General features: G+C 46.0%; 1 pseudogene; it reads right to left on the bottom strand.

Moving 5' to 3' along the window:
* Positions 1-291: 291 nt before the first annotated feature.
* LOC144578608 (ADP/ATP translocase 2-like) lies at positions 292-16,279 on the bottom strand (annotated as a pseudogene).
* Between the last annotated feature and the right edge of the window lie 631 nt (positions 16,280-16,910).

Here is a 16,910-nt window from a genome sequence, read left to right as displayed (position 1 = left end):
CTTTCTTTCTGCCTTCCTTATCTCCTTTCTCTCTATCTTTGAATATTTTTAAAGATATTTTTATTTCTCCAAATTTGTTATTTATCAGGAGTGACTGAAATCAAATAAAACTGAGTCGCATCATCATCGCCACCATCATGGAAATGGCTTTAAAGATAACTGGTCAGATGAATATTACTGCTTCCCATTTTCCATCAGTAAATAGTCGCCACTGATAAACTGACACCCAGAGGTCTGTTAAAAATGCTCAAAATGTTATATAATACAACATGCTTCACAGGGGGAAGAGTCCTAGGAAATAACCCATGTGTACTTCTTGATCTCATCGTACAAGACAAGCACAAAAGCACCACCCATGCCTCTGAGAACACTGGACCATGCACCCTTGAAAAAACTTTCCTCCTCGTCACAAGCAGTCCTCCTCCAGCAGTTAAGTGTGCCCGTGTACATGATGTCAGAGTCCTCCTCCAGCAGTCACGCGTGTCCATGTACATGACGTCAGGGTCCTCCTCCAGCAGTCAAGTGTGCCCGTGTACATGATGTCAGAGTCCTCCTCCAGCAGTCACGCGTGTCCATGTACATGACGTCAGGGTCCTCCTCCAGCAGTTAAGTGTGCCTGTGTACATGACGTCAGGGTCCTCCTCCAGCAGTCATGCGTGCCCCTGTACATGATGTCAGAGTCCTCCCCCAGCAGTCACGTGTGTCCGTGTACATGATGTCAGAGTCTTCCTCCAGCAGTCACTCATGCCCCTGTACATGATGTCAGTCTTCCTCCAGCAGTCACTCATGGCTGTGTACATGATGTCAGAGTCTTCCTCCAGCAGTCACTCGTGCCTGTGTACATGATGTCAGAGTCCTCCTCCAGCAGTCACTCGTGCCCGTGTACATGTCAGAGTCCTCCTCCAGCAGTCACGCATGCCTGTGTACATGTCAGAGTCCTCCTCCAGCAGTCACTCGTGCCCATGTACATGTCAGAGTCCTCCAGCAGTCACTCGTGCCCGTGTACATGATGTCAGTTCCTTTGCACCCTGACTGCATCACGATGTGGCAGTGAATGGTCTCAGATGCATAGGAGTCAACCCAGTAACGGCAGTGATGATGCGGTCACATGAGATGACAATGGAGTGTTCTGGGGATCCAGAAGTGTTCCCTTTGCAGTGTCACAGATACCCAAGTAGGCAGCCCGGTAGATGATGATGCCCTGCACAGACAGAGCAGAGCCTTGGCACATACCCTTTCTCCCACCAGATTTGTAGCTCTTAAACAGGCAGTCTCTGAGGCCTGGGAATTCCCTTTCAGCTCCAGCTTTACACACGTCAGCTGCTAGATGGGTAGGGACAAAATCAAGAGGGTCACAAAACACAAGGATGTGGCCCCAGTGGCACCACCTGATGCCAGACTCCCTGCAAAGTAGCGCAAATCTGGGTCCTCTTGTTTACAGCACCCGGGAAGATGTGCTTGTGTTTGTATCTGAAGGCGAAGTTAAGAGCCTGGGTGGGGAAGTATCTGATGACATTGGCCAGGTTACCGCGCCAGGACAGGACTCCCTGCTCCTTGGGAATATGGACCACACTGTCTATAACGCCCTCGATTGCTGATCTGCGGTGACCTGCTTGCTTGCTGGCATGCTGCACCCACAGCAGCAGCTTGACCCACTCGACGGAGATGGCTGTGGCCACTGCACCTGCCAGGAAGTCCTCGGCAAAGGACATGGCAGCACCTGTCCCGTCCAGGGGAAAGAGGAGGCAGGCTGCTGTGGGATGGGGCGGAGCCAGGCCGCCGTGGGGCGGGGCGGAGCCAGGAACCGGCTTAGACTCTGGGGCTGCGGTGCTCAATGATTTGTATAGTTCGGACGACTCCGAAATGTTTGTTGGAAGGTTGGGCGGCAGATCTTCACAATCTTTTTCGGTTGACTTGAGGATTAGTTATGCAAAGGTTTAGCTATTTCAAGCCATCCTCTCTCATTGCTTTAATCTGGTTGGGATGGGTTTTTCCTGAGACTGATGAAGTGACAGCTGTTGGTCATTTCATCTCTGTGGAAGCCATATGCACAGTGTTGGAGGTGACGCCATCAGAGGGTTACAGCGGTGTCATTTTCATATCAGAACTCTGGCCTTCCTTCCGTGACACCTCTCATCACCTGAGACTGCAGTGCAGAACCCATGACGGGAACTCACTGTCCAGCTATGCGTATGTGAGGAACAGATACAGGGCATTTCATGTGAAATCTGCTCTGACTATTAGCACGATTTAATGGCTGCCAGTCTGAGAGAAAGAATCAGATCTGGAAGTAATAACATGTGAGTGAAACCAAAAGATGAGTTTTATTTATTTCCTCCCCTGCCACACTTGAGGTGGCTGAGGTGCTCTGTACTCAGCTAGCTCTAATGATCTTCAAAGTTTGGCAGAAGCCTTTATAGACTGTTAAAACTGTTGACTTACTGAAAACTTAAAAGTTGCCTGGGTGTTTGAAAAGAAAAATTTATTTTAATCCATAATTAATTTTTAGAAAACTTGCATATAATGTAGAATATAGATGTAAGAATTCCTACCTAGAAATACAGCCAGCACTTTAAGACATAAGGCTTAGTTAAGATTTCTTAGCCTGTACAATCTAAAGGTTACATTTGAAGGAATTCTATTAAAATAATCAATTTCCTTTACTGATACTGTCATTGGTCAAAAATAACTAGAAAAAGCCTCATATACAGTAGGTTCTCAGCAAATACCTGCTAGTCATGCTCATGGGAAGTAATGGTGTCAGTGCTACTGGCTGGCTCCTCAGCTGGGACTCCGGGAGTTTTTGGGCAGTTGGTGAGGCTGACCCTGCGTGGCCCCGTCTCTCTTATTCTTTCATCCTGACTGTGCTCAATGCTGCCATCGGTCGGTGGATGGGGGAGTGGGCTGTGCTCCACATCTCACTCTCGCATGGATAAAGCATTGAGGGCAAAGGGGACAAAATAGGTGATGCTTAAAGTTTTTGTTTTCACAGTGTGAGGATTCACAGTGGTTTGGATACACACACTGTTTTTGATGCTGCTGGTTGAATAAAGTGAGCTCAGGGAAGGAGTCCCAGCTGCTACCCATAGCTGCCACCCACGGCTGCCACCCATGCTGCCACCCACAACTGCCCACCCATGGCTGCCACCCAGAGCTGCCACCCATGGCTGCCACCCACAGCTTTCTACCCACAGCTGCCACCCACAGGTGCCACCCATGGCTGCCACCCACAGGGAAGGAGTCCCAGCTGTCTACCCATGGCTGTCACCCATGGCTGCCACCACAGCTGGCCTATGGTTACCTGCAACCCACTGACCATTCGACTCATGTTTGCTCTTGGTCTGGACTGACGGCAGGGCCCATGGCACAGGATCTGCAAACATCAGCCATGTTGCTAAAGACCCAGGAAGATCCCCCCCAACGACATGTTCTAGGTCTCAGTGCACCACAGGGCTCAAATCAAGTTCTGCTTCTTAAGATCAGACCAGACAAGCAGTTAAGCAGCAGCTCCCTGGCATCTGTCCTGAGGACTAAAGGGAAACCCTGACAAGTTTGTACACAGGGAAGAACTATGTATGGGAGTGGGGGCTGCACAGCCTGGAGTCTGGAGCTGAGAGCCGGGGCTGACATCCACCCTGAACCTCTGCTGCAGGATCCAAGCCGTGGCACCACACTGTACTCTGTGAATTTTATATTAAGTGGAGAATTGTGTTTTATATTGGGCTAGGTTTGGATGTTTGATATTATATAGTTTCTACTTATATTCTACAGCAAATAAATACCAAAGCCTAGTTTTGGCTTTGATTATCCAGACAATACCTGGGTGTTCAGCTCCCGCCTTAATCAAATTTTGGCCCAATATTAACTTTAACTTCGTATTTATTAGAAATGCTTTGAAATGTTACCAAGTGACGTCCTGAAATGTGAAGCCTGTTCCATAGAATAGCTTCTTATGTGACATGCAATATGCAAAGTGTTTGTTGTGTGGTACATATTAACTCAGTCTTAATATTCATAATTATTTTCCTGTGTCCTTAACTCTAAATCCAAGCTTTGATTTTTCTGTTCTTCTACCCTCCCACAAAAGGCAGTGTCTTCAAAACCAAGAGCAACTTTGTTCTCATTCTGCAGAAGAGTGTGGTTTACAAACAAATCTCCAACCACTTCAAGTGTACTCTACCTTTGGGGGGCAAATGTGCTCACGAACATTGATTTCCAGAAAAGATAACTGTGTCTCCAGTATCTTCTGTGTAGTGCAAATCAGTTGAGAACTGAACTAAAAACGCTGGGAGTCACTACCACCAGGAACAGCAATGTGACCTGCTTCACCAGAGTCCTGGAGCCAGCGTCCTGGAGGCCAACGCCCGTGTACTGAAGAGCCCACCCAGGAGTCAGGAATTTTGAGGCTACGGTCAAAGAAATCTGCCAGACTCCCCATACCCGTACTCAGAGGGCTTCTCCTGAAGGCACTCAGGGTCTCAGCAGTGAGGTCTCTGTAGGGGACAGGGCAGGTGGGCAGTCTTAATAGGAGCTGAAGTCTTCACCCTCAGGAAAAGATGGATCAGAAATAACCCATCCTCCAACAACTGCTAGGTTATAGCAGATCAGGGGACAAGACAGGGAAGAATCCTGCAGCCTAGGTTAAAACAGTTCCAAAATTAGCTTAAAGTCACAGTGCCTAAAAACCCTGGAGTCGTGAAATTAGCTTAATGTCACATTGTGAAATTAGCTTAAATCAAAGTGCCTGAAAGTTCCCTGAGTTGTGAAATTAGCTTAACGTCACAGTGCCTGAAAACCCTCGAGTCACGAAATTAGCTTAACGTCACAGTGCCCGAAAACTCCCTGAGTTCAGAAATTAGCTTAACATCGCCTGAAAACCCTCAAGTCATGAAATTCGTTTAATGTAGCCCTGGACTGATCATGTCTCAAGATGCTGCCAGCTTTCCAGTGTCTCAGTGACACCGAACATCTTGCAAAGTGAATCAATCCTGCAGAGAAGTCATGGCCAGCCCCGCAGGAACCTCAGGGCAGATGCTCAGACACAGATGACAGGATGGCCACACTTACACATCTTCAAGGCACAAAAGACAAAATCGGAAATAGCTGCACAGGACAGGAAACCATAAAACTTTTCAACACAGAAGGATGCTTACAACATTTGCAAAATTTGACCATACGCTGGGCCATGAAAAAGCGTCCTTTTGAAAGGACAGAAATCATACAGATAGTGCTCACAGTGGCAGAGAGCCAGGAATTTATAACAAAAGATAACGAGGAAATCCCATGTTTGGAAACTCAGCAGTGCAACTGCAAGGTCAGGAACAAGACGGGGCTGTCCCTGTGGACTTCCCTGATACAAGAGGTGCTCTTTGGATTAAGTGGATTAAAGTGTTAGGGGCCTTGAACAGTCCATCTAAAAGGAAATTCAGAGAAACAGGCTCTCCAGAACAAGTACGTTTAAGTGGGAATAGCAGGGAATTGTATGCTCTGATGGATCACAGGTACACTGCAGGGGCCGGGGCAGAGGGGAGATTTTTAAAGACAGAGAGAACTCCACGTAAGCTGCTTTGTAACAGAAATCTCTGGTTAGCAGAGGTTGTCCCAGGGCTGGCGTGAGCTCCTTGTGCTGCCACTTATTTGTCATACCAACATGCTACGCATCCTGATGGGGTGAACGTGTGGCCTGTGCGGGGGTGTCTTGAGATGAGGCTCGTCACAGGTGTTTGTGTGTGAGGGTGCCCTGTCATGACCTCCCCACCCCATTTGTTGGGGTTTGATATAAGTGAACCTGTTTTGGTGCTAGTAAGTTTCACAGAACAGAAGGAATTCAACTTATTGGTCATTAATAGTGATGCCAACTGCAGCCTTATGAAGCTACCACATCTCAAGAACCCTATTCCTGAGAAGATACACTTTGGTCTCCAGCCCACTCTGGAAATAGTCTTAAAAAATTGATCCAGGGCCGGGCGCGGTGACTCAAGCCTGTAATCCCAGCACTTTGGGAGGCCGAGGCGGGTGGATCACGAGGTCAAGAGATCAAGACCATCCTAGTCAACATGGTGAAGCCCCGTCTCTACTAAAAATACAAAAAATTAGCTGGGCATGGTGGTACGTGCCTGTAATCCCAGCTACTCAGGAGGCTGAGGCAGGAGAATTGCCTGAACCCAGGAGGTGGAGGTTGCGGTGAGCTGAGATTGTGCCATTGCCCTCCAGCCTTGGTAAAAAGAGCGAAACTCCATCTCAAAAAAAAAAAAAATGATCCAGAAGCATGGGAAAGCTAAGTGCATAAACACACGAATTCCAGTGTCACTGGTTTACTGCTGCACAGAGCTGGAGCTGGCTCACTCCACACAGAATGCGATGGGGTGTGGTACAGCCGCTCTTGTGACAACTGGAAAGACCAACCCAGCAAGGCAGGCTCAGAACTGCTCCTCTTACCGTACACAGGAAGCTGAGCCCAGAAGCCACCTTGGAAAACTTCCTCTCACTAGTACATGAGAAGCCGAGACTGGAAGGTGCCTTGGGAAAGTTAATTTGTTGTAGGTGTGTTGAAGAAAACTATGGCCCAAGAAGGGCTCCCTACTTCTGTATTTATGAGTCCTTGTGGATGAACTGCAACCTAACTTCATAGGTGGACAACACTGAGAACCTAACTTGGGAGTCTGTGCCTCTAACAGTAGCTGAGTCTTGGCCAACTCCAGTGGCCATGCTTCAACCACTCACACCACTGAGTGCTCAGATTGTGTTCAAATAAGGCGAACCCTGAGCTGTAACCAATCCAACTGTTCTGTACCTTTCCCATTTCTGTAAGCCATTTCCCTTTCTTTGTCTATCAATCTTCTACCACATGGCTGTGCTGGAGTCTCTTTGAATCTGCTGTGATTCTGGGGGCTGCCCAATTCGAGAATCCTTCATTGCTTGATTAAACTCCATTAGCTTCAATTTGGCTTAAGTTTTCCTTTTAACAGATGGTGTCAGAAGTGGGATTTAATATTGTAGGGGTTATAATATGTGGCTTTTGGAAATTCATAGGGATTTTTGTGTACTACCCCTTTATTTCATTTTTCTTGTGTGCTTAGGCAGAAAAAAATCATTGGTGTATTTGTCTGTTTTTATGCTGCTGATAAAGATATACCTGAAACTTGGAACAAAAAGAGGTTAATTAGACTTATAGTTCCATATGGCTGGGGAAGCCTCAGAATCATGGTGGGAGGTGAAAGGTGTTTCTTACATGGCAGCAGCAAGAGAAAAATGAGGAAGCAAAAGCGGAAACCATTGATGAACCCATCAGATCTTTTGAGACTTATTCACCATTACGAGAATAGCATGGGAAAGACAGGCCCCCATGATTCAATTACCTCCCCGTGGGTAATTGTTCTGTCATAAAGAGGAGTACCTTAGAGTGAAATGCCCAGCAACACATGGGGATTCTGGGAGATACAATTCAAGTTGAGATTTGGGTGGGGACACAGCCAAAGCATATCAATTGGCTAAGTTAATAAAGGGAACCAGAGAGTAAAGCCAATATTTTAGGTAAAAGTAGGATCTTTAATTTCCAGAATACTGCGTTCCTTCTGGTTTATACATTAGGCCTGGGAAGCAATGAAGTCTTACAGAAATGGCAAAATCTTACTAAAGGTAACTTACAGTGGAATGTTCCAAATGAACAATGTACAAAAGCACATTTAAAAATGAGGGTTCGGGCCAGGCGCAGTGGCTCAAGCCTGTAATCCCAGCACTTTGGGAGGCCGAGGCGGGTGGATCCTGAGGTCAAGAGATTGAGACCATCCTGGTCAACATGGTGAAACCCCGTCTCTACTAAAAATACAAAAAATTAGCTGGACATGGTGGCGGGTGCCTGTAATTCCAGCTACTCAGGAGGCTGAGGCAGGAGAATTGCCTGAACCCAGGAGGCAGAGGTTGCGGTGAGCTGAGATCACCCCATTGCACTCCAGCCTGGGTAATAAGAGCAAAACTCCATCTCAAAAAGAAAAAAATGAGGGTTCACAAATTAGTCTCATCTGGGGATGTTTATTAGTATGCAGAAGCTTTTAAAAATATTTAGAGATGGGCTGGGCACGGTGGCTCATGCCTGTAATCCCCGCACTTAGGGAGGCTGAGGCAGGCAGACTATGAGGTCAGGAGATTGAGACCATTCTGACTAACACAGTGAAACCCCATCTCTACCAAAACACAAAAAATTAGTCAGGTGTGGTGGCAGATGCCTGTAGTCCCAGCTACTTGGGAGGCTGAGGCAGGAGAACCCGGGAGGGGGATGTTGCAGTGAGCCGAGATTGTGCCACTGCACTGCAGTCTGGCAACAAAGTGAGACTCCATTAAAAAAAAAAAAAGATTTAGAGATGACAGGGCCAATCTGGAAGCAAGTTTGAACCTTGCCAGTTTGATACTGGGGGCTGAGCAGAGTGGCTAATGTCTACATTTTGTCACACGTATTTTGCTCTGGCCAGAACAGAAAAAGATAACTTTCCGTTGTGCTGCGGCTTGGCTGCAGTGGCTGGTGCAGGAAGCTGGATCACTAGGGTCCCTCAGGGAAAGGGAACCCAGAGCCTGGCATGCTGACAAAAGTGTAAGAATTTCTCATGAGTCAGATTTCCGGCCTCTTTTTCCCTGTGCAAACTGGTTAAATGAATAGTAAAAATCACTGTTTATCTCCTCTGTAAAGTTTTAGTTAATATGAAAAAGAATTCCAATGCTGGTCTTAAACTGTAGTGAATCTGGTGTGCTTTGTGTGTCTTTCTGCATTGTTCTGTCATAAAGAGGAGTACCCTATAAGCCCACTGTTCAAGATGCAAACTGATCAGTTATAAACCTTGTTTGAAGTCCCTAAAGGAAGAAAAAGAAAAAAAATAGATGAGGTCTCCATGTTGTCTTATATGTCCCTGGGGGCTTGAGCTTGTGACCATGTGGCAATACTTTCTAGTCTCTGCCATCACAATGGCTGCTGAATTCATGGTTCAGTTCCCAGCCTTGGGAATGAGTACTTTCTGATTGATATTTGGGTGACCTTCGCCATTTTTTAAGTCTCTTACCCTCCATGAACAGTCTTGAATTTTCCTTTCTGTAAGCACAAAAATAGTGGCTGTTTGGCCTGGCTAAATTTGGATAATAAGAAATTTAAAATAACTTTTATTAAACAGTGCTATGGTTAATAGTCTGCTTAATTAAAAGTGGATATTTAAGCTCTAAGAGCCTGGGACTCCTTGAGAAAAACAGAGGCACCAGAGACCCTTTCCTGGCTCCATTCTTCCAAAGACTCAACCCTAAACCAGTAATCCAATTAAGAAACTTACCAACTGGTGAATGAAAATACAGCTACTGTAATAATCTTTTTCTGTCTGTCTGTGTAATTATATATGTGTTGTGTGTGCCATGTTTATATAAAATAGCTCTAAGTAATTGGCTTAAAGAAAAATAAGCACTTAGATAAAAGATTTTTAAAGAAAAATAAAAACTAATACCTTTTGGTTCACATGATTTCAATAATCTTTGGGAAATAAAAAGTTTTAAAGATTATTGGAAAATGAAGACATTTGGTCTGAATTATGCAGGTCAAATACTAGGTTTGCTAAATGCCTTAAGGTGATAAACTGCTTTGAATTTTAAGGCCTGGGGACATGTGGAATTAGCCATATCCCCAGCTATGCAAATAAGGTTATGGAGAAAAGAGATTCAATAAAAGAAAGGATCTTGTATGGCAAATTCTTGTCCTAAATTAAATGACTTGTTACTTAAGAAGAGGAAAGTTGGGCCGGGCGCAGTGGCTCAAGCCTGTAATCCCAGCACTTTGGGAGGCCGAGGCGGGTGGATCACGAGGTCAAGAGATCGAGACCATCCTGTTCAACATGGTGAAACCCCGTCTCTACTAAAAAAATACAAAAAATTAGCTGGGCATGGTGGTACGTGCCTGTAATCCCAGCTACTCGGGAGGCTGAGGCAGGAGAATTGCCTGAACCCAGGAGGCGGAGACTGCGGTGAGCCGAGATCACGCCATTGCACTCCAGCCTGGGTAACAAGAGCGAAACTCCGTCTCAAAACAAAAACAAAAACAAAACACAAAAGAGGAATGTTTAAGATGGGTCAGAAACCCAACCATGTCGTATATGGTCTATGTAAGGTGAGAAAGGACTCATGAAAGGAAATTTAGGCACCAAAAGTGAAAGTTGCTAAGAATTACCATTACAACATGTAATTGAAACTACTGAAAAAAATAGATTTACATGCAAGGTATGTGATGAGAGTGAAATGTGTTTTTGATAAAAGATTATAAGCATAGGAATGTAAATGTTTGCCTAGTTTAAAGGGTTAAAGGATTGTTTTAAATTAGATAAGATAAAGCTAAACGTTTAATCAAGGGCTATAAAAAATTAATCTTGTAAAAGAAATTCTGTGTGCGAATATACTGGCTAAATTTAAGGGGGTATGATTCAGTTTTTCCATAAATTGAACATTGAAATAAAAGTATAACAGGGTTTTCTTAAAGTGCGAATCTATTCTTTAACAAAGATTTTAAAGGGCTAAAAAAGGCTTATGAGAATCTCACCTTACGGCCAAACTGATTAAGATTGAATAGATTTGTCTGTAAGGGTTATCAAACTTTGGGGTGACATTAACAGCAGACTAATGCAAGAGTGAAATTTGGCTTTCTCTCTTGAACAAGATTTTCTTGTAATATTAAAAGACAATGAAAGATTTTTGTTTGCCTTTTGTATCAACTACCAAAAAAGAAAGGAAAGACAAGAGACAGATTGTTTAGAAAGCTAAATATTCCCCGTATCAATGAGCAAAGATTTTTGCCTTTAAAAAGTTTTCTGAGTCATCATTTTGGCTAAATGAATGATTTACGGTAATCTGTAATTCTATTTCATAATATCAAGTGTTTTAAACCTTTAACATATTTGATAGGCCTCTCAAAAGCAAATATCAGCTTCAAAATGGTCTTTTCTGATCTCTAACTTTGGGATGTGACAGAGGGTCCTTGAAACATCCAAAAGAGAGGTCAACAGGATTATCTGACATGTTAAGTTACAAAGGAAGCATTGTTAAACTAAAAATATTGTTTAATCATCAGGTTATACTTCAGTGAATTATGTTAATATATGTTCTAAAATTGATGGGATTTCTAAAATTCTAATATGTGTGATTTTAATATGTATGAGTATATGCTGTCAAGCATAATTACGGTTATTATGTTCTTGTAGACCACAGAAATAACCAAATTTCCTAGTTAAGGTGTTAAAGGTTCCTACTTATAGTGTTTTAAACTATAACTATTATTTTTTTTTCTTGAGGTGGAGTCTGGCTCTGATGCCCAGGCTGGAGTGCAGTGGGGTGATCTCAGCTCACTGCAATTTCTGCCTCCCAGATTTAAGTGATTCTGTCTCAACCCGCCAAGTAGCTGGGATTATAGGTGCCCACCACGCCTGCAGAGATAGGGTTTTGCCATATTGGCCAGGCTGCTCTGGAACGGCTGACCTCAGGTGATCCAACTGACCTGGCCTCCCAAAGTGCTGGGATTATGGTTTTAATTATAACTATTTAAAGCCATTTCCACGTGAATTGCTTAACGCTGATGCAGTTTCTGAACGCTTCAAAAGCATGGTGTCTTTTAGGAGGTTCATGAAAGCATGGAGACGATCCTGAATATCACTCTTAAATACAAGTTTCTAACAACTTTAGAATCATATCATCTGAACTGCATAAGAATTCCTGGAACTTTAATAGAAAGACTGACTGGGTTCCAAAACTGCTAACTCAAGTAGAACAAAAATTTATTGAACGCCAAGAAATAGTTTGCCAGATTTTCATGCTAAATCAGCCAATACTGAAATTGTTGAGATATACAATTTGAATGAAATCTAAGGTCTAAGTCAAGTTACCTGTGATAACCTATGAGTTACCCGTGCTATGCACCTAATTTGGAGAAATTAGGTGATATTCAAGAGGACATAAGTCCAATGTTAAGCATGGACTCACAGAGCACCAGGATGGCCTCCTTGTCCTTCCTGAGTCCTTAAAGCTTGTATTAGTAAAAGCTCTGCATTCCATACCTCGTCATGGAAGAGGTAAAATCATCCAAATTAAACATATTGATGTGGTGACTTATAAATTGCAAAAATAGTTTATAACAAGAGTTTGGTTTCACATTCCTGGAAAGACAAAGCTTCAGGTACATTTGGCAATCTGATGGGCCATTTAAACATTTATCAAAAAATTCCATTTCATTGTCATTTTTGATGCATGTTTTCTGGTTATATAAAAACTTTCCCATGCAAAAGGGCTGATGTTCTAACACTAAGTAATTGTGCCCCAGTGTATTTTTATCAAGCAAAGAAAGCTTCTTTATGGTTCACTGAGGGCAATCAACCCGTTTACCATCTGGAACTCAAAGATGGGATCTTCGGAGAATATCAGAGAAAGACCGCCCTTTCCATCCACACTGCAGGCAAACTTTGGAAACTAATTTCAAGAAGGAGAGGATAAGAAAAAAAAAAACAACTTTGGAATCTTGAGCCTTGAGTTCATCATCTCACGACTGAGAAGTGTCTCTCCACACTCTTGGAACTGGACACCCATCGGAACCGTTCAGGTAAAGCTAACCAGGAAGTTTCTCCCACGAAGTAGATGGCATCCCTGATGCGAACAGCTTTTCTCAAGATCACAGATCAAGAATTTTGCTATCATGAGACTCTTATTTTGGAATATTTCTCCTTGCTTATGCCTCTGTGAACAACAGAAATGGAAAGGGGGTCTGCCGTGTGCACTTACAAGGTATACTTTTATCTGCGAAGGACTTTTCAGCCAGCCTTATACATGGATAATCTTATACTTTGGTAGGTAAAAGATGAAGGCCTGATGTGGGTGAGAAACTTTAATGGTACATGTGTTGCCTCGTAATCAGATACAAGGCCGGGCGCGGCGGCTCACGCCTGTAATCCCAGCACTTTGGGAGGCCGAGGCGGGTGGATCACGAGGTCAAGAGATCGAGACCATCCTGGTCAACAAGGTGAAACCCCATCTCTACTAAAAATACAAAAAAAATTAGCTGGGCATGGCGGCACGTGCCTGTAATCCCAGCTACTCAGGAGGCTGAGGCAGGAGAATTGCTTGAACCCAGGAGGTGGAGGTTGCAGAGAGCCGAAATCACACCATTGCCCTCCAGCCTAGATAACAACAGCGAAGCTCCATCTCAAAAAAAAAAAAAACAAAATCAGATACAGAACATTGATTAACTCTTATCCCACATCGTGAATTAGAGAGAACACTGCCAGGAGGCCTTCACTCTTCTGGAAGGGATCATTTGTTAGGTATTTTTTCCATGGTTTGGAATAAAAGAGGCAATAATTAGAAATAAATCCCTCATGATAGGGTCTAAAGCAGATTCTACAAGAAAAGCTATGGTTACACAACAAACTTGAAATTCTCTTATAAAAGTTATGCTAAAAAGTGACTAAATAGAGAAGTATGTGTGCAGTCACTGGCCTATGAATGAAACATTGGGTATTACAGAGATTCAGCTGAAGGGCATTGATGGAGAGAGCCGCTTAGTCAGTGAGCAGACTCCTTATCCAGCTCATTCTTCGACCTGTTTGCATTTAGGTGGTTGGTTTACTGGGACCTTGAGTAAGGAGCATACTCCAACCTCTTGGTTTTATCCTCCCAGTAGTCATAGCAATAGTCTCCCCAGTGCACTGTGTTCTCTCAAAGGTTTGAAATGTTTGCATGCAGCCATCTTTAGAAAGCCAAATGGTCTCTTTTCAACTGGAATGACCAGTGCTGAAAGAAACGTGTGGCCATGAGGACACCGTAAACTATGAGGGAAGCGCTGAGACCAGAAACCCACAATCAGGCTACTGAGAGTAGCGCTAACACCCTAAGTTTTGGTGACACTCTTATCTAAGTGAGAACCTAACCGAAAAAGGGGAATCTGCTTCCAAGCCCACGCTGTTCACAAGACAGATTCTCCCACAAAGCAAACAAGAGCCCGAGGCCATCCGTGTCTGAATAGCCCCTCCCTGGGACCTCGGCGTCTGACCGCCTGGCTGGCAAACGCGTCCTGGCTTCCTCAGCCCCACCTTGTTTCAGGCTTTAGCTGTCTGAGGGCATCACAGAGAGGAGACCACAGACAAGAAGGCAATGTCCAGGGCCCTGGAGGCCTCCCGGGAAGGCTGCCTGGGAAGGAGGCTGAGCACCATTCCTACCCCCTGCTCCAAGTCAGCTGAGTGGGGAGGTGATCTGAATGCTCAGTTGGCTTTTGCTGGGAAACCTGGACAACCCCGAAGCCGGGGCAGTCATGCCAAGAGTTCGCAGTCCATGGTGAGCAGAGGAGGCAGGGGCTGCAGACCCGTGCCAGCAGAGTGCACCGCGGAGCTGGAGGCTGCCTGGCTCCCTTTCTGTCTGCAGAAGCACCATGTCCTGCCTGGGTTTCTGCCTCCATTCCTTTTTTATCTGGCCATAGAATGCAGTAAGACTTTCCAAACTGAACAACAGCAGCGTTTGGGTATTTGGAGCAGCTAATTTTTTGTCCCTAGTTACTGGTCCTCAAGTCTGGCCTCAGGCAATGCTCATGTCGTCTGCAGGGGATGGTCCCTCCAGGGCTGGGGTGCAGGCTGGAAAGCAGCCAGGCCCTGAAGGGGAACCCGTGGATACTGCCTGCCAGGCAGGCAGAGGGCAGCTGAGGCTGCAGGCAGGGTGGGGGTGACGTGAGGCACCTTTGCCGCTCAGACTGGCGTATGCTGACCATCTCAGCAGCCCCTGGTGCTTGGGTTCTGCAGGGGGCCCACAAACTACACGGGATGTGTGTGTGCTTCTCAGCCCTGGGGGCTGTGTCCAGGAGACCTGCAAGAGAGCCCAGGAAGCTCTCCAGGCCCCGGGAGGGGACAGGGCCCCATGCGCTCAGCCCACTGCCCCTGGTTGCCATCTTAATGCAGATGCAATTGTAAAATAAGTGAACCATTTTCTCCAACACGAAAACAAGGAAGCAGTTCATGAGCATTGTTGACAGCATATCCTCCCCTTCAAGAAAAGGAGAAAATTCATGAAATACAAACTGCACCCTCTCCTCCACCTGAGAAGGAAATGAAATTGAGAAGAAAGTTAGTATCCGTCTGATTAATAAAGTGCCTTGGCCTTTAGAGGAGCAGATGTCCTGGTAGTAACTGTCGCTGTGACCAGGAGGAGGTGTGGTGGGAGGCTTCATTTCTGGTCCAGCCTGGCGGCTTGGTTCAAACCAGCAACTGTGGCTCCTCAGTCTGTCCCATCTGAAATGCCTCCTGCTGCACCAAGACCTGCTCCCCCTTCTCCTCCTCTTCCTTCCCCCAGAATTGCTTACGACGATGTCCACTAACCTTGAGAGAGTGACTCCAGTAGGTATTCCAGATGGAAGAGTGATGAAAGCCAAGCTTCCCCGTTCTCCCATCTTAACCGGTCCTAGGTGGGAGCTGCCTGTCACCTCAGGGGCAGAGTTTCAAACAAGACCACTGATGAAAAGTGTGGCCTTGTTTCCACCCTCGTTGAATCAGGTTCCACCATAAACAGAACAGGGACACACACTGTGCCTTCCAGAAGCAGCACCTTCGAATCAGGGGCAACTCAAACCTAGAGAAAGTTGCTGAGATGAGCTGAGATTTGTCTTTTCATAGTAACTTTTACCTTTTAATTCTAATTCTGCCCATTGCAGTCACACTGAAGGAATGGACGCCTTTCTGTACACACAGGCCCCTCAGTACTTGAAGGGTGAGCTGAGCACACATCCTTCTCCCACCTGTCCCTCCTTAGGTCCAGCCTTCTCAGCCCCTAGAACTCTTCCTGTGTGGCCAGGGAAGCATTGCTTGGAACCAAAATTCACAGCGGGGCTCAGAGGCAGGGAGGAGGGGTCCTTCCTGGATGCAGACTGGAGTCTGGTGGGGGTGCTCAGCAGTGCACACCCCCACCCTGCCTAAGGGGCTGATGAGTTCCCTTGGCCCCAGCAGACTGCTGGGTTCCACCCCGGCCCCCCAGTCCCCTGCGCTGTATGGAAGGAGCATTTCTACCAGTGGAAGGGGTCATCCTGTGAATAGTGTAGGAACAAGCAAAAAAAACTGGTTGAGAAGAACCACCCAGTCCTAGCCCAGGCTCGTGTTTCAGTAAAGAAACTGTCTCTGGGGAGCCTGCGGCATCTCCTGACAAGCACAGCCCCCTCCTCACTAGTGAAGGTTGCCGAGGGTACCAGCTTCCAAACTCCGGGAGGGAAAAGCTCATCTCCGCTGTCTTTCAGCTTCATTCCCGTTAGGAACCAGGGCGATCACACCGCACACCAAGCCACCTGCCCCCAGCTTCCAGCTCTGCCCAGCCCCCAGGACCCACCCAATCTGCCCTTTCTTAGCACATGACCACCCCTGCCCCTACCCTCGGCCTGGCCTGGCTGAGTGGGTCGTGGAAATGATTTCTTTAGAAAGTGGAGTCGTTGGGATGCAGGTGGCCGTCACTTCACCACAGCCAGCCGACCGAGCCGACAAGGTCCTGGTGCCTGTTTCTCCCAGGACAAAGCAGAGATTAGGTGTCGGAAAAGCACTCTGTAGTGACCTCATCCCTGGACCACAGGCTCCCTTGGCCTGCTTCATTTTTAAAGTAGAGGGGATCGTTGTCAAAATGGCCCTCAGGCCCAATATGTACATAGCAGACCCAGCCACTCCCGCCTGGCACGGAGTCCAGGGGCAGAGACACTGCAGGAACAGTTCTGGTTCCCGATCCAGTGTCTCCCCCTCTCCCCAAACCCTCGTGTTTGCGCTCTCTTGACAACCCCGAGGTATTTAAATGGGAATCACGTTGCTCCTTCTATAGACAGCACGGCAGACACCGTGGTCAAGGACATCGATGCCAAAGGTCTGGCTAGGCCGTTAGTCGAGGACGGG

The sequence above is a fragment of the Callithrix jacchus genome, chromosome 1 (genome assembly GCF_049354715.1).
Source record: "Callithrix jacchus isolate 240 chromosome 1, calJac240_pri, whole genome shotgun sequence".
Classification (NCBI taxonomy): Eukaryota; Metazoa; Chordata; class Mammalia; order Primates; family Cebidae; genus Callithrix; species Callithrix jacchus.
The sequence above is the reverse complement of the archived record's forward strand: the minus strand, read 5'-3'. Positions and strand labels throughout refer to the sequence as shown.